Source organism: Bubalus kerabau, chromosome 2 (assembly GCF_029407905.1).
Source record: "Bubalus kerabau isolate K-KA32 ecotype Philippines breed swamp buffalo chromosome 2, PCC_UOA_SB_1v2, whole genome shotgun sequence".
NCBI lineage: Eukaryota > Metazoa > Chordata > Mammalia > Artiodactyla > Bovidae > Bubalus > Bubalus kerabau.
The window spans coordinates 38,024,703-38,049,315 of record NC_073625.1 but is presented as its reverse complement, the minus strand read 5'-3'; the positions used below and the strand labels follow the sequence as shown (position 1 = coordinate 38,049,315).

Genomic DNA, 24,613 nt, shown 5'->3' with positions numbered 1-24,613 from the left:
AGACGGACCTTTGTTGGCAAAGTAATGTCTCTGCTTTTGAATATGCTATCTAGGTTGGTCATAACTTGCCTTCCAAGGAGTAAGCGTCTTTTAATTTCATGGCTGCAATCACCATCTGCAGTGATTTTGGAGCCCCAAAAAATAAAGTCTGACACTGTTTCCACTGTTTCCCCATCTATTTCCCAGTCCACTAAAGATCCTTGAAAAAAAGCAGTAATTCCCTGAGAAACACTAGACACTTCTTTTCGAGCAAGAAGGCTGCATTTGGTGGGATGTGTATATGTGGGGATGGGGTACTTGCTGTCTCTTCTCCCGCAGTTAACTTCCTCTGCACAATTAAGGAATCAAGAAACTGGCTCCTAGGAATTCCCTGGAGATCCAGTGGTTAGGATTCTGCGCTTCCATTACAGAGGGCCCAGGTTTCACTCCCAGCTGAGGAACTAAAACCCTGCAAGTCATGCAGCACAGCCAAAAAGAAAAAAAAAAAAGACAGCTCCTCCTAAAATGAACAGATAATTCACAGTTTCATATAGTTCCAAATATCATAAAATATTTTCAGAAGAAATCCCGAGAAGTGAAAAGTTTTTTAGTGCTTTCCTGTAATTTCAATCTGCTTACAATGAAAAAATGAATTAACTTTTTTAACAAGGGGGAAATATTTTTAATTCAAGTTATACAAATTTCATATCTGATCTTAAAATTATCTCTGGCACATATTTTGTGTTAAAAAAAAAGTTAAGCTGTTTTATTGTTGTTTAATCTAAGAAAATAAATAATCAAGCGATACTAGACTGAGTCGTACCTAGTACTCCCTGTCTCTTCTTATCAAGAGCTGAGCTTACCAAAGATTCCTTGGAACTGGCAAAGAAACAAGGGCGTCTCCTCTGGCTGGTCCTTCCAGAATCCTTCACCAGGCTGATTTCAAGCACACAAAGAAGATAAAGTTGAACTGGTAGGCTTCCTCATATCTGCTCATTCCGCACATTTAGTACATTCCTTGAGTAGCTGGTTTTGAAAAAAGCTTATTTAAAAATGATCTGATTTTGTGCATTAAGTTTTTTAGATGATATCCCATGAAACTTTTCAAACAGAAAAAGTTCTTGTAGCTTTGTGAGCTCACATACCATGTTTCTAGTGAATTTTTAAAATCCATGAGTGGAAGGACACAGTTATGGGTAATCAGTTCATATACAACCTCCACTGAATGACAAACAATTTTGTAAAGAAAAAAAAAAAACCCTGAGAAAATCTTAAAAGCATACAGAGTTCACCACAAAGAAAAGTAATTCCATTTCCAAGGAGTATCAGAGGGGAAAAGATTCAACACGTTTTGACAAAGTTAATATATTTGCTTTCTACACTACTGTGGTATTTTCACAGATCTCTTGTCCATTCAAACTCAGAAACCTAACTATATCATTAGAAAAGAATAAATAAAATTAGATTACCTAGGGGTCTAACAGAGCTCTAATGAGATTTTAATAAATGTTTATATGTATTCGACTTTTATTCACATCATTTTAATCACTTTACAAATTAAATATAATTAAAAGTGCCATTGATACTTGAGTCAACGAAATTCAAGCATATAACAATACTTCTATATAACTAGGAGGTAGTTTTGAAATATGAAAATAGGCCTACAACACTTGGAGAATTATTCTTAATTTTCAACAAAATGCAAATACTCCAAGTTCAACCACAAATTTCAAAGCAAGAAACTGCAAAATAATTTCTGGCCATTGAAATGTGTTTCAGGAGTAGAAAAAACAGCTTCTGGAGCTTTTGGATACAGATCTACTCTCAGAAAAACCTAGGACACTCTGCTACAGTCAACAGACTAGACAGTGCTCACCGAAGTATTTTTGGCTGTGATTAAGTGGGTGTGTTAGGGGTTGGGGGAGGTGGCAGAGGGGGCTGGAATGCGGAGATGAGGGCACAAAATCTTCACTTTAGTTCGGAGAAAAAAATACTACTTTAAATGGCACATGGTAGTTTTAAATGCCTTTCCCCCATCGTCTTAAATGATTACCAGCAAGAATCCTGTTATTACAGCAAAAATTACCAACCATAAATTCAACTACGTTAATTTCCAAACTATTGAAAATATGTCACATCAGAAAGTTGAGCTCTCAAAATGGAACTATGTACCAGTGTCTCCAATCATGTTGAATTAAAAACATGATGCTTACAAGGAATTTTTTCTTTCCTATGAATATTTAGAAAAAACTTTTTAAATTATTATTTCAGGCTTCTGCTACCGTGAATGCCACCCCTTCCAAAAAGCTTGAAAAAAGAGGTTCTCCTCTCCACCAACTAGAATTTACTACTCTCCTAGGTAAAACATTAATAAGTGATGGAAAACTTTCATCTCTCATCTTGCCTACTGATCTCACCATAGGACAAAAACATGTTTCTTTCCCAAGATGACTATTTGTCCAACCAATCCTTGGAGCAAGCAACCCCTCCTATTTTTAATATTTTTTTAAATTTATTTTTAATTGAAGAATAATTGCTTTACAATATCGTGTTGGTTTTTGTCATATATCGATCTGAATCAGCCACAGGTCTACATATGTCCCCTCCTTCCTAAACCTCCCTCCCACCCCATCCCACCCCTCTGGGTTGTCCCAGAGCCCTGGTTTGAGTTTCTTGAGTCATACAGCAAACTCCCGCCGGCTATCTGGTTTACATACGGAAGCATATATGTTTCTGTGCTGCTCTCTCCATTCGTACCACCCTCTCCTTCCTTCCTCCTGACAGTGTTACAGTAAGTCATTCTCTTTTTACATATATTTGCCTGGAATTTTCAGTAGGACCAGCAAGTGGAAGAATCATACACCACGAATTCTTTTGCTCTTTAGTCACAGTAATTAAAGGCAAGTGACCACAAAAACGGTGCCCCCAAAGGAAGCCATTATTATGGTATCAATCCATTACTTTCCCGATTACTGATTACAACAAGGATCTAAGGCTCTGCTTTGTTTCAGTTCAGTTTGGTTGCTCAGTCGTGGCAGACTCTGCAACCCCATGGACTGCAGCACACCAGACTTCCCATCACCAACTCCCAGAGTTTACTCAAACTCTTGTCCACTGAGTCGGTGATGCCATCCAACCATCTCATCCTCTGTCGTCCCCTTCTCCTCCTGCCCTCAATCTTTCCCAGCATCAGGGTCTTTTCCAATGAGTCAGCTCTTTGCATCAGGTAGCCAAAGTATTGGAGTTTCAGCTTTAGCATCAGTCCTTCCAATGAACACCCAGGACTGATCTCCTTTAGGATGAATTGGTTGGATCTCCTTGTAGTCCAAGGGACTCTCAAGAGTTTTCTCTAACACCACAGTTCAAAAGCATCAATTCTTCAGCGCTCAGCTTTCCTTATAGTCCACCTCTCTCATCCATACATGACCACTGGAAAAACCATAGCCTTGACTAGATGGACCTTTGTTGGCAATGTAATGTCTCTGCTTTTCAACATGCTTTGTTAGGGTAAGTATTTTTCTAAGAAAAAATTAAAATTCTTCTACTTAAGCAACATAGAACTAGGAATATTTAGAAAGTATTAGTTCATTCACCTATCCCAAAACATTTTTGAGTGCCTTTTTTGTGAAAAGTTTTATGTGAGTGCCTTTCCAGAGTCCATGAAATCATATAATAATTTGGACGGTGACCCATCTTTTCCCCTAATGAGTCCAGTCCTGTTGTGGTACACTGCCCAAAGAAAACAGAAATCCCCTCATCATGCTGCTGCTGCTGCTAAGTCGCTTCAGTCGTGTCCAACTCTGTGCGACCCCATAGATGGCATACCACCAGGCTCCTCCATCCATGGGATTTTCCAGGTGAGAGTACCAGAGTGGGCTGCCATTGCCTTCTCTGCCCCTCATCATGAGAGCTAAATAATGGGAAGATTCTCTTTTGACCATGGAATATGGCATGCATTCTAAATATCTACAATTCTAAATTTTATCAAATAAGGATATTAAGGGTGAGGAGATTTCATTTTCTACCAACCTGTTTCCAGAATTCTATATTTTTTGCAGCTGAAAAACCTATAAATATACAGTGTTGGAACCCCTGTTATATCATGACAATTTTCCACAGAGAAGTAGTCTAAGAGAATAATAATTTGTGCACTAGATGTGGAAACAGCTCAGGAAATAGCACTTTTAGAAATCTAAATTTATATCCACTTTAAGACATATAGTACAAAGGGTTGGGGAGAGAGAAAATTCTAACCACAGCAGGAGCAGCCAAATGGCTGCAAAGCAGAAATAGAGTAGAAATTTAATTGATCCTTCCTTTGATTGCCATCATTCTTAGTTAATATAGTAATGTCTCTTTCTTTACTACAACACACTACACAACTTTGAAGCCTGCAGGACAACATGGCAGATGTATGATGTATTCTACCACGGTGAATGTTAAAGGGGATTTGCAATATTAACCCACTTGGTTTAAAATTATCTTTTTTCAAAGTCATGATGAACACTGGCAGCAGTGAAAGCTGGGGGATAAAAAAGTGTGCAGTTAATTTTCCTTGGCTTGTCTTTCCAACCTAGGATGTAAACTGACTCCTCCCAGAGAGGCAGTATAGTCAGTTCAGTTCAGTTCAGTCACTCAGTCGTGTCTGACTCTTTGCGACCCCATGAATCACAGCATGCCAGGCCTTCCTGTCCATCATCAACTCCCGGAGTTCATTCAGACTCACGTCCATCGAGTCAGTAATGCCATCCAGCCATCTCATCCTCTGTCGTCCCCTTCTCCTCTTGCCCCCAATCCCTCCCAGCATCAGAGTCTTTTCCAATGAGTCAACTCTTCGCATGAGGTGGCCAAAGTACTGGAGTTTCAGCTTCAGCATCATTCCTTCCAAAGAAATCCCAGGGCTGATCTCCTTCAGGATGGACTGGTTGGATCTCCTTGAAGTCCAAGGGACTCTCAAGAGGCTTCTCCAACACCACAGTTCAAAAACAGCAATTCTTCGGTGCTCAGCTTTCTTCACAGTTCAACTCTCACATCCATACATGACCACTGGAAAAACCATAGCCTTGACTAGACAGACCTTTGTTGGCAAAGTAATGTCTCTGCTTTTGAATATTCTATCTAGGTTGGTCATAACTTTCCTTCCAAGGAGTAAGTGTCTTTTAATTTCATGGCTGCAGTCACCATCTGCAGTGATTTTGGAGCCCAAAAATATAAAGTCTGACACTGTTTCCACTGTTTCCCCATCTATTTCCCATGAAGTGGTGGGACCGGATGCCATGATCTTCGTTTTCTGAATGTTGAGCTTTAAGCCAACTTTTTCACTCTCCACTTTCACTTTCATCAAGAGGCTTTTGAGTTCCTCTTCACTTTCTGCCATAAGGGTGGTGTCATCTGCATATCTGAGGTTATTGATATTTCTCCCAGCAATCTTGAGTATAGTCAGGACCTTCACTAATATGGTAGACTAATTTAGACAGATGATCCTTGGACAGGGAGTTCCTTGGACAGCAAGGAGATCAAACTATTCAACCTTAAAGGAAATCAACTCTAAATATTCATTGGAAGGACTGATGCTAAATACTCTGGCCACCTGATGCGAATAGCTGACTCATTGGAAAAGACCCTGATGCTGGGAAAGATTGAAGGCAAGAGGAGAAGGGGATGACAGAGGATGAGATGGGTGGATGGCATCACCAACTCAATGGACTGAGTTTGAGCAAACTCGGGGAGATGGAGGACAGGGAAGCCTGACATGCCACAGTCCATGGGATCTCAAAGAGTCAGACAGGACTTAGTGATTGAACAGGAACAAAAAGTCACAGGTTTACATTTAAACTTTGGAATGGAAATATAGTTGACATACAATATTAATCTGGTTTCAGTGTACAATGTAGTGATTCAATATTTGCATACATTATAAAGTGACCACCATGGTAAGTCTAGTGAGTATCTGTCCCCACACAAAGCTATTAAAATATTATTAACCACATTCCTCCTGCTGCAACTCACATCCCTGTAGCTTACTTGCTTTACTCCTCTTGTAGCCTTCAGCTATTTCACTCGATGCCCATCCCTCTTTCCTCTGGCAATCATCAGTCTGCTCTCTGTATCTACGAGTCTGCTTTCATTTTGCCTTGTTTGCTTGTTTTGTTTTGAAGATTTCACACATAAGTGGAATCAAACAGTACTTGTCTTTCTCTGACTTCTTTCCCTTAGCACGATACCCTCTAGGTTCATCCACGTTGTCACAAAGCGCAAAGTTTCCTTCTTATTTATGGTCTAATAATATTATGCTGTGTATTTGTGGAAATACTCTGAAAATGGACAAATGCTTCAAATAAGGGTTTGCCTCATGCTCCCCAGAGAACTGGCTGTTAAACACACACCACCGTGCCGCTGCGGTCACAGACCCACGTGGGCTGCAGCACTATCAGTCTGAGGGGACATGGCTCATACAAAACCCAGTGTTGTACCACGTAGACTGGAAGGGTCTTGTTGAGGATATTTTCAACAAATTTTAAAAACTGTTCTTGGAGAACGCACTGGCCAAACTTCTCCCTTATATACCAGAAAGACACAAGTTCTGGCTTGTTTTTATCCTGTGGACAAGGATGTTCACGTATCTGCATCCCTTTTGTATTGGATATTAGAAAAATTAGACACAATTTGTAGGATACAAATTTATAGGATTTGATGATATGTGTGTGTGTGTACATATATACACCTTGCTTGAGAATCTCACCCAGCTTCACTTCAATTTTAAAAATTAAATTCCTTTTGCTCTGGTTCCACTTTACCATTTTTTAAATCTCATCTTTCTATTTCTTTGTTTACATTTAGGAATTTATATATCTCTGCAAGGTAACAACACTTTCAAAATAATGTTTCAAATAAATGATTAGGCTGCAAAATTTGACTGTCAGATCCAAAATTATTTCTTATTCAAATAAAAAATTTTAATTACTTAGGCACAGATTCCATGAGAGAGGAAGCTATTCCCCAGCTAATCTGTAGACAGAGGTGTTTAATGGATTAGGCTTGGCTAGAAGGTTGATCAAGTCAGCCTCTGATGAACCCATCCTAATTTTTAAATTTTTAAATATTCAACTGAATAACATATTCTTAAGGAATGTAATGCAATTTTAATCCCATTTTATGAAAGCAAAAATACATATGAAACACAGGTGGTGGAGAGAATGAGGACTATTTGGTACAAGTAGCAGAGTGATAGTATTTGCTTATTCTCTATTATAAATATGAGAATAAAACATTTCATGTATGCTAGTGTGTATTGTCAGGGGTTACTTCATGATACCTTAGTGGGGAAAACATACAGAAATGACTCAATGGCCCAGACTAAATTAACGCCTACTGAAATATACTTAATAATTGTTCATATAAATATAGGAAAAGGAGGGAAATGGAAAAAACATACTCTCCACCTGAAAGGCTTGCCAAAAAGGCGCGCTTTTACAGAGCATGCAGCTTTGAAATGTTTAGAACTGAATCATCAGGCTTTCAGTCAGTCAGTTTAGTCACTCAGTCGTATCTGACTCTTTTGCGACCCCATGGACTGCAGCACTCCAGGCTTCCCTGTCCATCACCAACTTCTGGAGTTTACCCAAACTCATGTCCCTTGAGTAGGTAATGCCATACAACCATCTCATCCTCTATAGTCCCCTTCTCCTCCTACTTTCAATCTTTCCCAACATCAAGGTCTTTCCCAATGAGTCAGTTCTTTGCATCAGGTGGCCAAAGTATTGCAGTTTCAGCTTCAGCATCAGTCCTTCCAATGAATATTCAGGACTGATTTCATTTAGGATGAACTTGTTGGATCTCTTTGCAGTCCAAGGGACTCTCAAGAGTCTTCTCCAACACCATAGTTCTAAAGCATCAATTCTTCATGCTCAGCTTTTTTTATAGTCCACCTCTCACATCCATACATGACTACTGGAAAAACCATAGCTTTGACTAGACGGACCTTTGTTGGCAAAGTAATGTCTCTGCTTTTTAATATGCTATCTAGGTTGGTCATAACTTTCCTTCCAAGGAGCAAGCATCTTCTAATTTCATGGCTGCAGTCACCATCTGTGGAAAGTCTGACACTGTTTCCACTGTTTCCCCATCTATTTGCCATGAAGTGATGGGACCAGATGCCATGATCTTAGTTTTCTGAATGATGAGTTTTAAGCCAACTTTTTCACTCTCCACTTTCACTTTCATCAAGAGGCTCTTTAGTTCTTCTTCCCTTTCTTTCATAAATGTGGTGGCATTTGCATATCTAAGGTTCTTGATATTTCTTCTGGCAATCTTGATTCCAGCTTGTGCTTCATCGAGCCTGGCATGTCTCATGATGTACTCTGCATAGAAGTTAAATAAGCAGGGTGACAATATACAGCCTTGACGTACTCCTTTCCCGATTTAGAACCAGTCTATTGCTCCATGTCCAGTTCTAACTGTTGCTTCTTGACCTGCATAAAGATTTCTCAGGAGCCAGGTCAGGTAGTCTGGTATTCCCATCTCTTTCAGAATTTTCCACAGTTTATTGTGATCCACACAATCAAAGGCTTTGGTGTAGTCAATAAAGCAAAATATATCAAGCTACCAAGGGTATTTTTCACAGAGCTAGAAGAAATAATTTCACAATTTGTATGGAAATACAAAAAAACCTCAAATAGCCAAAGCAATCTTGAGAAAGAAGAATGGAACTGGAGGAATCAACCTACCTGACTTCAGGCTCTACTACAAAGCCACAGTCATCAAGACAGTATGGTACTGGCACAAAGACAGAAATATAGATCAATGGAACAAAATAGAAAGCCCAGAGATAAATCCACACACCTATGGACACCTTATCTTTGACAAAGAAGGCAAGAATATACAATGGATAAAAGACAATCTCTTTAACAAGTGGTGCTGGGAAATCTGGTCAACCACTTGTAAAAGAATGAAACTAGAACACTTTCTAACACCATACACAAAAATAAACTCAAAATGGATTAAGATCTAAACGTAAGACCAGAAACTATAAAACTCCTAGAGGAGAACATAGGCAAAACACTCTCCAACATACATCACAGCAGGATCCTCTATGACCCACCTCCCAGAATATTGGAAATAAAAGCAAAAATTAACAAATGGGACTTAATTAAAATTAAAAGCTTCTGTACAACAAAGGAAACTATAAGCAAGGTGAAAAGACAGCCTTCAGAATGGGAGAAAATAATAGTAAATGAAGCAACTGACAAACAACTAATCTCAAAAATATACAAGCAACTCCTGCAGCTCGATTCCAGAAAAATAAACAACCCAATCAAAAAACAGGCCAAAGAACTAAATAGACATTTCTCCAAAGAAGACATACAGATGGCTACAAACACATGAAAAGATGCTCAATATCACTCATTATCAGAGAAATGCAAATCAAAACCACAATGAGGTACCATTTCATGCCAGTCAGAATGGCTGTGATCCAAAAGTCTACAAGCAATAAATGCTGGAGAGGGTGTGGAGAAAAGGGAACCCTCTTACACTGTTGGTGGGAATGCAAACTAGTACAACCACTATGGAGAACAGTGTGGAGATTCCTTTAAAAACTGGAAACAGAACTGCCTTATGACCCAGCAATCCCACTGCTGGGCATATACACCAAGGAAACCAGAATTGAAAGAGACACATGTACCCCAATGTTCATCGCAGCACTGTTTATAATAGCCAGGACATGGAAGCAACCTAGATGCCCATCAGCAGACTAATGGATAAGAAAGCTGTGGTACATATACACAATGGAGTATTACTCAGCCATTAAAAAGAATACATTTGAATCAGTTGTAATGAGGTGGATGAAACTGGAGCCTATTATACAGAGTGAAGTAAGCCAGAAAGCAAAACACCAATACAGTATACTAACGCATATATATGGAATTTAGAAAGATGGTAATGATAACCCTGTATGTGAGACAGCAAAAGAGATACAGATGTATAGAACAGTCTTCTGGACTCTGTGGGAGAGGGAGAGGGTGGGATGACTTGGGAGAATGGCATTGAAACATGTATAATATCATATAAGAAATGAGTCACCAGTCCAGGTTCGATGCACGATACAGGAAGCTTGGGGCTGATGCACTGGGATGGCCCAGAGGGATGGTATGGGGAGGGAGGTGGGAGGGGGGTTCAGGATGGGGAACACGTGTACACCTGTGGTGGATTCATGTTGATGTATGGCAAAACCAATACTAGGCAAAAGTACTGGAGTGGGGCACCATTGCCTTCTCCGTTAAGTAATTAGCCTCCAATTAAAATAAATAAATTTAAATTAAAAAAATAATAATAAAAACTAAAGCAGAAGTAGATATTTTTCTGGAACTCTTATGATCCAACGGACGTTGGCAATTTGATCTCTGGTTCCTCTGCCTTTTCTAAAACCAACTTGAACATCTGGAAGTTCACAATTCAGGTACTGTTGAAGCCAGGCTTGGAGAATTTTGAGCATTACTTTACTAGCGTGTGAGATGAGTGCAATTGTGCAGTAGTTTGAGCATTCTTTGGCATTGCCTTTCTTTGGGATTGGAATGAAAACTGACCTTTACCAGGCCTGTGGCCACTGCTGAGTCTTCCAAATTTGCTGGCATATTGAGTGCAGCACTTTCACAGCATCATCTTCCAGGATTTGAAATAGCTCAACTGGAATTCCATCACCACTACCTTTGTTCGTAGGGATGCTTCCTAAGCCCCACTTGACTTCACATTCCAGGACATCTGGCTCTAAGTGAATGACCACACTATCGTGATTATCTGGGTCATAAAGATCTTTTTTGTATAGTTCTTCTGTGTATTCTTGCCACCTCTTCTTAATATCTTCTGCTTCTGTTAGGCCCATACCATTTCTGTCCTTTATTGTGCCCATCTTTGCACGAAATGTTCCCTTGGTATCTCTAATTTTCTTGAAGAGATCTGAAATCTTTCCCATTCTGTTGTTTTCCTTTAAGGGGGGCAACAAACGAAGATGTAACGCACTGAATAGACACACTTTACCCATCACTAAGCCTCTGATCTGACCATCTGTTTCCATTAACTCTCCTCCAGCCTGTTGCCCCAACCTATACCCACATATGGAGCAAAACTTCTGTGCTTCACAGTAAGCTTAGTGCCAAGAGAGATGTCAAAGATGCACAACAGGGCACCTACCCTTAAGGAACTTCATTCATTTATTTTCATTGAACATGTCAGTCCATCAGCCTTGACTTTATACCTGTGTACCTGTGTATACCTTTATACCTATGTACGTAACATACTACAAGATGATCAAGGTGCTCAGAAGAAATAGTCAGTTCCTTCCCAGAAATGACCTACAGCCTGGTTGAAAAACCAAATAAAAGAGTTTTTACAACAAACTGAAAATTGTGTGGCACAGAAGGAAGAAGGCTGGACACAGCAGCCAAACCAACTAGGAGGGGGATCAGAGGGAAGTCGGCGTGACGCTAATAATCATAATGACAAAGCTACTCTATAGCCATTTACTTTGCCTCAGGTATGAAGGTCAGAAATAAGTTTTAGGCTGACCATGTACATAAAGACCCACAGGACTTGTCCAGTAATAGAAAGAGGCAAGGAAGATACTTTTGCTATCTTTTGCGGAGTTCTGCAGAATTCAAGAATCCTAAGAGTTGTGTCCCAATGCATGTGCATATGTTTGTTGCACATGGGATGTATGGCAAGTACAAAGGACTTCAGGAAGACAGGAAGCCACGGCGTAAACACTGCAGAAAGTTTCCAGATCAAAGCATAGAGCAGTTTAGCAGGTCTATTCTGAGATTAACTGCATGAACAAAGTTATGAATATAACAAAGTAGGAAAACAATCACCAATGGGAAGATAAACCTCTACAGAGATTCTTCTACACAGTCTCAAACAGAAAAAGAAAATATTTTGAACAAGATACTGACAAACACTTGAATAAAAGTACAGAATCCCTTTTGGAGTTAAGTCTTAGGGTAACCAAAAATATAAGAAGCAGCTCATGCTTTCAGTAACTATAACCAACCCAAAGCAAACTGAATTTGTCAGAGTGTCTTTTCCCTAATACCACGTGAAACCTGAACAACATCAAATAGTATCTCTTTTAAAAATGCAGAACAGAATCAAAACCAAAACCGTTACTTGTTGTTATAAAAATTTTCCAGATTCATAAAATTTAAAGCAATGGGTTACATCTATGTGTTAATTTTCTGCAAAGTCAAAGAAATTTATTTGTCCTGTGAGGATCTGCACTCAAAACAAATGAAATATACACACAACCTAATTTTTGTTTGTGCCTGCAGCTGTGAGAACAGCAAGGTAACTTGTGATCCTGGCCTGTGACTACTGACTCTGAATGCGAGATCACTGTGTGGTTTGTTCATTTCCTATACGAAGTGAGTTGAGTCAAACAAAACACTTGAACGGTATCCTTCACATTCAAAGTTCTTTTCAAATGATGGCCACTTAAAGAAATGAATGCCTCCTTGGAGTTTAGGAAACCATTGTCTATTGAGGCAAATTTACTGTTCTACTTTGCAGGATTGGGTTTCAGGTGTAAGAACTGCAGTTGTGCTTGAAATGTATTTTCAAAGACACTGCCATGGAGAACTATAAAGCAGCTTTCAAGTACTGTTTCCAAATTCATTTGCTAAGTGATAGGGCAAAGTGTAAAACAATGGCCGAAGCTTTATTCTAAACAGAGATGTTGGTCTTTTTCTTTTTCTTTCTTTTCCTGACCAGAAAAACAAGCTTCCACAGATCTCTGGAGAGCTTTGCCTCTGGTCACTCCGAGTGTATATTAGCAGTCCATTAAAAGCTTGCATCCTGATCATATCTTAAAATGAACTGTGGGGTTATCTGCTTATACTCGTTAGGGTTCCCGAAAGGAGGCACGGTTTCCACTAGAGGAACGCTCTCTCGTTTCACCCACAGAGCCACAGCCGCCCAAAGATTGCTCCATCACAATGAACTTCACTTTGGACAAAAAGCCACTGTGGTCCATTTTTGCCTCCTTATTTGTAATGACTAGGATTTGTCTTCGGATCCAATCACAAGCCTGCACGTGAGGTGAAGGAATGAAGACTGTCCCTGGCATCTGAATATATGCTACATTTGCTTAGAATTTGCAGCTCCAAAAAAAAGGCTTCCACTTAACCTACCGTCACCAGAACCAGACAGTCACAGTACAGGGCAGCAGAACGCCCCAATCGGCCGACGGAATCAATCCAAGTGTCAAAGAGAGATACTGCTGAAAGGAAACATAAAAACAGATAAAATGAACCACTTTCAAAATGTCTGGACAGATGGGGACTGAGAGTCCTGGGGAACTCTACATTCACATTCCATACACAGTAATGTCTCCGTCCTCATAGCACATAGTGTAATGGTCCAGACGTGATGGGTGTGCACAGCACAGCCAGCCTAACACACTGTGACTGGATGTGTAGCAGGTTACCGCTGCACGATTGCCATTCCATAACTTCTCACCACCGAGAAATGATCCTCAACACATACACACACACACCCCAGACACATCACATGCGCACAATTCAGTGATTGCTATAAGTATACCAGTTTACTCAACATTATCTAAAAAGAAGATAAGAGAAGAGGTGAACATCAGAATGTTAGTAGCACTGGAGACTTGGGGCTCAGGCTGGTTCATTCACTACAGACGCACGGGTATGTGCAACGCCTTTTAAGACTAGACTTTGCTGCCCTGTGTGGCCACAGAGTCATTGATCAAACCTCAGATATATTCCTGCCTCACCACCCCACACACACAGAGTCATACAAAATTAGTGAATTAAAGCAAGAATTTTAGCGATAACATAGAGGAAACATATACACTGCTGCTGCTGCTGCTGCTGCTAAGTCACTTCAGTCGTGTCCAACTCTGTGTGACCCCATGGACTGCAGCCTACCAGGTTTCTCCGTCCATGGGATTCTCCAGGCAAGAACACTGGAGTGGGTTGCCATTTACTTCTCCAACGTATACACTACCATATGTAAATCAGAGAGCCAGTGGAAATTTGCTATATGATGCAAGGAGCTCAACCCTGGTGCTCCGTGACAACCTAGAGTGGTGGAAGGAGTGGGAGGTGGAAGGGAAGCTCAAGAGGGAGGGGATATACATCTACCTGGGACCTATTCATGTTGATATGTGGCAGAAACCAACACGGTATTGTAGAGCAATTATCCTCCAATTAAAAATAAGCAAGTTTAAAAAAATGGCCAATCACCCATCCAGGAGAGTTCTAGATAGTTTTAAATGAATGCAGGCTAAAAATGCAAATCCTGAGAGTCTGAGTCACTGTCCTATTTAATTATAAACAACATTAATTGGGAAACTACTGCCAGACATTGTTCTAGGCAATGTATACATTCAATTTTCTGCAATTATTATAACAACACTATGAGATAGAAACTACTATCCACATCCCATTTTAGAGAGGAGAAAACTGAGGGGCCAACAGGTAAAGCAGCCTCCCCACTGAATATCACAAAATCACCGCCAAATAGTCTACTTTGGAATTCAAAACCACCCTGGTTGATTGTCTTAAATAAGCTCCTGACCACATAGATTGGCACCAATATGTTCCGACTAAACCTTTTTGTAAACCACATGGTCGGACTTGGGGTAAGTTTTCAAATAGTTTGAACACAATAAAATATAAACATTTTAAAAGTATAATCTAATTCTAAATATAGAATTTAGCCATTTTGTGATAAGTCAGATACTGCTTTGAAATCTATCAGGGTTACCATAGGATCTAGCAGTCACACTCCTTGGCGATTACCTAAAGGGACTGAGAACTTACACCCACACAAAACCCTACACACAAATGTTCATGGCAACTTCATTCATAGTTGTGAAAAATGGAAGCAATCAAGATGTCCTCCAACAGGTGAATAGATAAATAAATTGTGGTATACCCATACAATGGAATATTATACAGCATTAAAAAGCAACAAGTTATCAAGGGATGAAAAGATAAGGAGGAATCTTTCTCTTAGATGCATATAAGTTAAAGAAGTCCATCTGAAAAGACTACATCATTATATGACATTCTGGAAAAGGCAAATGTGTGGAGACAGAAAAAGATCAGTGGTTGCCAGAGGTCTAGGGTGACGAAGGGAGAGATGTATCCATGGAATTTGGGGACTGTTACTGTCTGAAACTATTCTGTTTGAGGTTATAATGGTAGTTACCTGTCTATGAATTTGATAAAACCCAAAGAACACGCAATACAAAGAATGAACTCTAGTGTAAACTCTGGACTTGCGCTGATAATAAGGTATCAATGTTGGCTCATCAATTATAACAAATGTACTACATTAATGCAAAACAGTAATAATATCAGAAACCGTGTGTCTGAGGAGGGATGAGGGGATAAGTATGAACTCTATACTTTCTGCTCAATTTTTCTGTAACCCAAAAACTGCTCTAAAAATATGCTAAATAATATTTTCAATAAATGCCACAGAACAGCACACAGCAATGTTCTGAAGATGAGTGCCAAGTAGTCTCAGTCGTGCCCATCTTTTTGAGACCCCATGGACTGCAGCCCACCAGCCTCCTCTGTCCATGGGCTTCTCCAGGCAAGAATATTGGACTGGGTGGCCATGCCCTCCTACAGGGGATCTGCCTAACCCAGGGATCAAACGCTGCATCTCTTACATCTCCTACATTGGCAGTCGGGTTCTTCACCTTTACCACCTGGAAAGCCCTTTTGAAGATGAGCAATTATTAAGTATGAAAAATAAAGCTATCAAATTAGTTTTACTCGCAAAGCCAATCCAGCAATAGCTTTCAGATATTATTGTTCTTTACAACACAATGATACTGAAATATTTCACTGTGTCCTTCCTTTTTCCTTTTTTTTTCCTTTTTCATCAAAGAAAACTTTTCCTACCAAAAAATATTTGGCAAATTCTCTGGAAAAAAAGTCTTCTGCTCATGTACTTTGCCACCTCATGATAAACAAGTTTGTTTTCACCGGAAATCTGCTTTGGGGGCTTTTGCAAAAACATACCACACTTGTGCTTTATAACAGAGAAGGAAACCGAAGGTTGGAGGTCACATTCTAGTTGCAGTGAACACATGGGCCACTTGGCTGCTGAAAGCTTGGCAATTTTCAGAACTACAATCAGGAGACTCTTGATGGAAAAGAAAACATAAAGAAATCAGGAAAAGCGAAGAAAAATGCTAGCAAACAGTAGCAACCGACTCTGCAGTATAGTGCTTGGTTGGTTTTTATGTTTGTGGATGTGTGTGTGTGTGTGTGTGTGTTTTCACACATGCATCCACTGAGAAATGTTTATTAAATAGGGAGCTAAAGGAAATACACACAAAAGCCGCTGGGCATGGTTTCTTCCCTCTTTGAAAGAAAAACCCAATTCGTTCTAAGCTTATTTCTTTTCTTATTCAAATTAGATTTAAAGGGTCATAAGCGGGGTTGTGGAGCTTATCACCATCACAAGTGAAAAACAAGTCCAAGAAAGCCTTATCTTCGAAGTCACAAGAGAATTCCCTTGTGCTGAAACAAAAGGTCACGTTAAAAGGCAGCAATTGTAAGAAACACAAGATTCTCTGTCCTTTGTCGCCCTTAATTCAAATGAGTAACCTGTCGGAAGCGTCTTCCGAAAGGCAGGTCCGCTGCACTACCCCGCTGTCAGCATCAGCTGACACTCACAGCCTTTCCAAGATGCAAGAGCAGGGCCTGCGGGACAAAGGAGCCGGCCGGCGCCTGGAGTCACGTCCTGCTGCTGACCAGCCCGGGGCACCCCTGGGGAATTCAGCAGGAGTCTCAAGCACAATGCAGCCTTAGTGAGCAAAGTCCAGGAGGCAGACCCCCAGAGAGAGTCCACTTGCTAGAGAAAGCCTGCTGTCTTCAGCATCCATCGCCTTCAAGGATTCATCTTCAGCTCAACTTTATAATACAGAATATGTTCAGGTTTTCTGTAGCCCCACTACCTCAGCAACTAGGATTAAAACTGGCCCTCCCCTGCTACCAACTCCGAAGAAACCCTGTCCTTCAGGGCAGCACTGAGCTGTACTTTCCCTTCATCTGCTATGAAAACACGGTCTCTTTAAAGGAGTCTGCACTTGCCTTTAGGTTACTACTCACTTAACCCAGATAAGCCTGTTCTCTGAGTCACATTTATTTTCAAAGCTCAACTCAGACAAGGAAATAGAGTAGGTGTGACATGCCTAAATAATGTGTAGATATGTGCTTAAAAAAATTCATCTCTTCCATATAAAAACGAGGACCAAACACACTCATAAAGACATCCCACAACGCCTCTCCCCAGTCAACCTCCTCTCCCCTCTAGACTTCCCGTCTCAAGAGAGAAAGCAGAACAGGATGCAACTAACAAGAGAACCAAACAGAAAAGGGCTGAAGATGGACACGGTAATAAAAGAGATAGTACAGGGAAAATAAGGGCCAGAAACCTCTGACTGAGGCTGTCTTCCCCCTTTTTTAAGGTTTTTGACATAGAGCACTTAATGGATTTTTCCAGAAAAATGAAAGTCGGGTAGTGATGGTGTTGAAATCAGCAGTACGGTATGGCTACAATTTACAGACTGTGTCATTTTGCGGGGTTTTGGAAAGGGAAACAAATAGAGATAAAAATTACATCTTAGGGAAGGCAGTTATGAGTTCTCTGGACTCCGGGTGGTGGAAACAAGAGTTACTTCCTGGGCAAGACGGGCACAGCCACACTGCTGGGGGGCGGGGAGCTGGGAGGAGCCGAGCACCCTGTTCCCTACTTGAAAAATATTTCCAGTCAGAAGAGAGTCACGTGCAGTGTAACTGACCTAAATTCTCCCTGCTGCTACTATTCATTCTCCCTTCCTTTCACATCATGATTCCCTGCATATGCTTTATTCTCCATCAGTTCATTCAGAGAACCCTAGCTTTGCTCTAAAATTTATTTTAAAAGCCACAGTGTTTTTAGATTTGTATCAGATGCAGCTACTAAGCTCTAGAAATTTTGTTTCAAACGTTCTTGAGCCGGAAATGCATTCACAAACAATACAATATTCCAGTATACAATACTGGAATACCTCTGCTTGTATTGTTACTGCTACTAACAATAAAACATACAGAGAATCTGCTCAAAAAACATTTTATCTGCATTAAGATGCAAGATTTTTGATGATGGTTAAGTTCATGCCAGTAATTATTTCTAGCAAGATCCACAGATAGAAACAAAAAGAGCAAAAAAAAAAAAAAATCCTGAATATGGGATTTTAAAATATGAATGTATTCACTTGCAAACTGTTTTCCTTTACCAATAATCCTTTTAAATTTTCTTTGAAATCTCTGTTATTGAAAACTGTCAGTTCAAAACTTTTTAAAAATGACATGGGATTTGTTGAAGAAAAATCTGGAATCCACACTGCCTAGGCAGAAAAAAGCAAATGAAAAAATATCTCCCTAAAACCTTCCATAATTTAAGAAAGCAGAACTGGTGTATGTATGTCTATATATTCTAAGAAATGTGGCCTTGGCATTATTGATACTCAGTATAATCCCTGTGCCCAACAACTGTTGAATGGGTAGCTGTGAAAATGAAAACCTCTCAGGTAGAACATATGCCTCCGTAATTCCCTTTGCTCATCTGAAAGATGAGTATAAATGTTTCTTCACAGCTTTTCTTTACTTTTTGGAAGTCTACAGGGACTTGAATCTCAGACTCAAAACCTCTCTCATGTGGTAATTCTATTTCCTTCATAACATATTTTTTGTTCAAACTAGAAAAAAAGCATAATAGTTCATTACTCTTCAAAAGTGCTTTTATCTTGAGCTGAGACTAAAACCGTCTTCAGCTGATTATACATACTTCTCTGGACACTCCAGACACAAGCCTCCACTCAACATTATCTTCAGAGGCAAGTATGTCATAGGGTAAATGGTGCTGGTCAAGGATGCATCAGAACATCTCAAACTAAACTGTGGCTTCCATCAACCCTGAAAACATCTGTGTTCTCACAAGAGCGGAGCCTTGCTCAAGGATTCACAAAGAGGAAGAGAAAATATGGTATCAAAGATAACAGCAGAGAGGCTTCTCCTGTCTCCATGAGGGAAGTCAGTGTGGTTAGAAGCTGAATGACAGCAGGAAGACCTTGCTCTGCCTTTGATCAGCTGCATCACTTTGGGCAAGCCTCCTGGCATCAAGCTCTATGCTACAAAATAAGTGGTTTGGGACTACAATCTCCAAAGAACATTTATAGCTCTCATAGCTCTAGGATCTAACTATCTATATTCTATAATCTGATATTTAAAGAGATTGCTCCCTGATAACACAGTGGAAAATTAAAATACAGGACACTTCCATTTTCTTTGTTTCTGGGCTTTTTTTAGCCTATGCTAATACCTCTGCTTGATTTATTCTCACTTTTTTTGTGTGGTTTGACACACTCCTTTCCATTCTTCAAACCCTTATCCAAAGTTTCCTTTATTGATAATGAAGGGAAAATGAGTCATTCCCTTCTCTATGCTGGGTAGCAGCTACCTCTGTTAATATTGATAATATCATGAGCAAAAATATCTATAATCCTTATATATTATTATCTTTGGGTACTGCTGCTGCTACTGCTAAGTCGCTTCAGTCGTGTCCGACTCTTTGCGACCCCATGGACTGCAGCCTACCAGGCTCCTCCATCCATGGGATTTTCCAGGCAACAGTACTGGAGTGGGGTGCCATTGCCTTCTCCCATCTTTGGATACAGAGGGCAGTAAACAGTGTTAGGCACAACAGAAGTGCACACTGAGTGACAGTGGAATGAATGGACTATCACAGGACTATCATCTCTGACTATTTCCAATACAATGTCTGTGAAGACAAAATGTGTACATAACAGTGAACAGCCATCTCAAAATGATGGTAAAGCACAGAAACAGACAGTGAAAGAAATGTCACAGCAAAATTAACAGGACTTAACTTTATACATAGAGAAGCTTCTAAAGTTACGTCAAGGATTATGTACATACATATATACAACAGACTATTACTCAACCATTAAAAAGAATGAAATAATGCCATTGTAGCAACATGCATGGAGCTAGAGGTTGTCATATTAAGTGAAGTAATTCAGAGAAGGAGAAACATGATATCCCTTACCTGTGGAATCTACAATGAAATGATACAAATGAACTTATTCACAAAAACAAACAGAGACTCACAGACTCAGAATGCTCTTATGGTTGCTGAGGGAGGGGGGAAGAACATGGGTAAAGGACAGTCAGGGAGTCTGGGAGGGACATGCACACACTCAGTTCAGTTCAGGTCAGTTCAGTCACTCAGTCGTGTCCGACTCGTTGCGATCCCATGAATCGCAGCACGCCAGGCCGCCCTGTCCATCACCAACTCCCAGAGTTCACTCAGACTCACGTCCATTGAGTTGGTGATGCCATCCAGCCATCTCATCCTCTGTCGTCCCCTTTTCCTCCTGCCAGCAATTCCTCCCAGCATCAGAGTCTTTTCCAATGAGTCAACTCTTCGCATGAGGTGGCCAAAGTACTGGAGCTTCACCTTCTGCATCAGTCTTTCCAATGAATATTCAGGACTAAATTCCTTTAGGATGGACTGGTTGGATCTCCTTGCAGTTCAAGGGACTCTCAAGAGTCTTCTCCAACACCACAGTTCAAAAGCATCAATTCTTCAGTGCTCAGCCTTCTTCATAGTCCAACTCTCACATCCATACATGACCACTGGAAAAACCATAGCCTTGACTAGCTGTATTTAAAATGGATAACCAACAAGGAGCTACTGTCCAGCACATGGAACGCAGCTCACTGTCATGTGGCAGCCTGGATGGGAGGGGAGTCTGGGGGAGAACGGATGCATGTATTTGTATGGCTGAGCCCCTTTGCTGTTCACTTGAAACTATCACAACATTGCTCACTGGTTATACTCCAGCATAAAGTAAAAAGTTTTGTTTAAAAATTTAAAGAAAGATTAGACAACATTGGGACTATTGAGCCATTAGGCAGTGCCCATTCCAGGTTTTCATACATAAAGCAATCCAACTTCAACCAAGTTTACCCCAGAAGGAAAAGTTTAGTCTTAAGAGAAAAACCTGCATGATCCAAGAAAGATTTCCCTTCCCCCGCGGTCCCAAAATGAATTTCACAGAACCTTAGAACATGGCTTTGCTGCTTGTGCTGCTGTTGTTTTCAGGGCCCGTTTCACTGAAGCCGTGATTGATGTGATCAAATCAAAAATAGGCAGAAAGCCTACAAACTATCACAGGGAAGAAAATGAAAGTGAAAGTGTTAGTTGCTCAGTCGTGTCCAACTCTTTGTGACCCCGTGGACTAGAGCCTGCCAGGCTCCTCTGTCCATGGAATTCTCCAGGCAAGAATACTGGAGTTGATTGCCTTCTCCAGGGAATCTTCCCGACCCAGGGATCGAACCTGGGTCTCCTGCATCGCAGGCAGATTTACCTCTGAGCCACCAGGGAAGTAGATCACAGGAAAAAATAAGTCAATTAAAAGGGTCAAGTAAATAATTAAAATCATTTCTGACTCAATCATACATGTTAATGAGATCTTGGGGCAGGATGAATCAATGAAATTTTCAGTTAATCCCAAACCACAATTAATTGCAATTAAAAAAAAATGACTGCTCATTCCTCAGAATGGTGGTTCTGAAAGAACACTGGGAAGGTCTGATTTAGCTCCTGTGCCCTCCTCCCTCTGGGCGGAAGTGCTAACGAGCCACGGAATGGCTACGAGGAGGCCAGGGAGATGGAACAGCAAGTGTCTCCCAGCTGCACCACACGAGCTCTTACCGCTCCTGCTCACGCCACGTGGCCTCTGCCTTCCAGCATGAAAACCGCCTGTTGAGTAGACCCTTCATTCTGTCTTGTACCTTTCAGATTCACCCTGCACAACTGTGACCGTGTCAAACCCCTGTTTAAAACCCTCAATGGCTCCATGTTGCTGTCAGAATAAAACTGAAATGGACCAACATGACCCCAAGGTCTGTGCCATGTGGACCCCACTTCTTCCTCCAGACATCGCTCCTTTCATGCTATCTTTATACACCAGTCTACTACACTGAGCTCCCCGAAGTCCACAATCTCCCAGGTCTTCAGCCTTCATGCTGCTGCTGCTGCTGCTGCTAAGTCGCTTCAGTCGTGTTCAACTCTGTGCGACCCCATAGACGGCAGCCCACCAGGCATTGCCGTCCCTGGGATTCTCCAGGCAAGAATATTGGAGTGGGTTGCCATTTCCTTCTCCAATGCATGAAAGTAAAAGCGAAAGTGAAGTCACTCAGTCCTTAGCGACCCCATGGACTGCAGCCTACCAGGCTCCTCTGTCCATGGGATTTGCCAGGCAAGAGTACTTGTCTAGAATTCTCTGCCCCTCCACGACACATCAGCAGTGGGACAGGCGCTAAGAAGTGGCCACTGGTCCACGATGCTTGCATTTGAGTAAGTCTGTCCAGCGCAAAACTGAGATAAAATGCCCCCTTGGAGAGACCAGCTAAGATCTTGTTCTCTAAGATCACTATCAGTAGCGAAAGAACTAACATTTTCAGCTCCATCTCCCAGAGCATTTGTCTTCGATCCAAACTTGAGTGACGAATAAGGGTTATTTTTTACTGGATTCTGTCAAATATTGATGCCTGAGCTGCAATTATCTACTTGTGTTTCTCCCCCATCAGTTCACGAATATCTGTGATACCACTAACCATGTTTACTTCCACCATCATTATATTTTCAGCTCCTAGAAGACTGCCGGGCACACAATAGGTATACAGTGTCTTTCAATCAATATTTATTTAGTGAGTAAATGAATGAAAAAAACAATATCACAACCCAAACTCTTCAGCATTGCATTAATGCCTCTAGAGGTTCAGTTCTTATCAGTTTCTAGCCAACTCTTTAGAAATAGTTAAACTCTTCAACTGCACATGAAAACAATAATTTTTATTTAGTTAATTTATTCTTTGATCTTAGGTTACTGTTTACTTTTATTCAATGAAAAGATTTATTAGTCAAAAATAAAGTAATATAATTAGAGTTACAGAGTCTTAGTACTTTATTAGTTGTCTATCTGGAAAATGAACTATGCAAAAATCATACTAAATTGATTTCTGTATAAAAGGTGCTGAGGTAATTTAAAATGATTCTGATTCATTCACTGAGGTATTAGAAATAGAAGATGTTTCTTTCCAAAACCATGATAACAGTTGCTTTGAAGCCCTCACATGCACTAAGAATTAAAACAGGCTATACACATTAGAAAATTCAGTGATTTAGACTTTTTAATTCAGTCATCCAATTTTAATAAATCATCTTAAGATACTTTACACTGATGTTTTTCACCAGTTTGGGGGTTTTTAACTTAAGTTTCTAACTCACTGTCTGTGGTTTATAATACGATGTCTCTCAAACTAGTTTCTTATGTCAAAAACATCCTTTTGTTCACTGAAAGCAATTAAATAAACCAAATGTTATAGTAGGACATTGCAATTCAGAACCAGAGGTATGTACCACACAAACTCAGTAAGTAAAGGTTTACAACAAGGAGCACCAACTATTACAGAGGCTTGACTGTGTACAGGTAGAGAGAAGGGTAATGTGGTAGTAAGCTCCATTGACTGAATCCTGCCATGACTCAGGGACTAGGCATTCACACAGAACCCACTGCTTCTTCTCATCACTGTGACCCTACGAGTAATGCAGACCTGCCACAATGAGAAGCTACAGCTCAGAGAACACCAACACGTTACACAAACTGCATAACCAACAAGTAGAAGTACCTAGACTTAAACAAACCAAAACAAAACAAAAAATAATTGAATAACATTAGAAAAATAAAATAAGTTTAAACTCCTGCATTCCCTAATATGTTTCGATATGAGGACATTTACATAACGAACCACCGGAGATTACCTGGTTCCTTAAAAATCATTAAATATTCTGCAAACTAAAAGACTAATATGCTAATATATTCATTGAAATCAGTTTTAAATACTTAAAATAATATTTCATTCCTTGGATAAATGATTGATAGACAAATCAAAGAAACAGATTTTTAGAACAGCGTGAATAATTAGTGACCAAAATTAATCACATCTGAGACAGAAGAATTCATCTTTACAATATGACATGACTATAAAATAATCAGAATCTGCTAATAATGGAAATTTCAACCATGAATGAGAAAATTTTCATATCTTTAATATTCCTACATAATAAAAAATAGCCACATAAAACCAAGTGTTTGTAGTATTTTATTTAGTATTCTCTCTTGAGAGTGCCAAATGTTATTAAATAAAATAAGCAACTTACTGCAATGCTTTGAATTTAAAATAAACATTAAAAGCCTTATTGCTCTTTAATAATATCTTCGAATGAGGGGTTTAAAATTTGCCTGATGAATGCATTCTATATAGATGGACTTCACATTTTCTGATTTTTAAGATCATCCCTAGACATCTTTTGAGCAATGTCTTAATCTTTACTCTAGCTTATTCCTAATACTATGTCCTATCCATAAAAGCCATAGCTAATCAGTTTATCCCTAAGAAAACACATGACTACACTGTGCATTGGTTTTGAAAAATAAGCACCAAGGGCTTCCCTGATAGGT

At 40.0% G+C, this 24,613-nt stretch overlaps 1 protein-coding gene across 2 annotated transcripts in view; it reads right to left on the bottom strand.

Moving 5' to 3' along the window:
* Nucleotides 1-24,613, bottom strand: part of GPM6A (glycoprotein M6A) — a 253,686-nt gene that overhangs the window by 214,506 nt on the left and 14,567 nt on the right. The gene's annotated exons all lie outside the window — the stretch shown is intronic.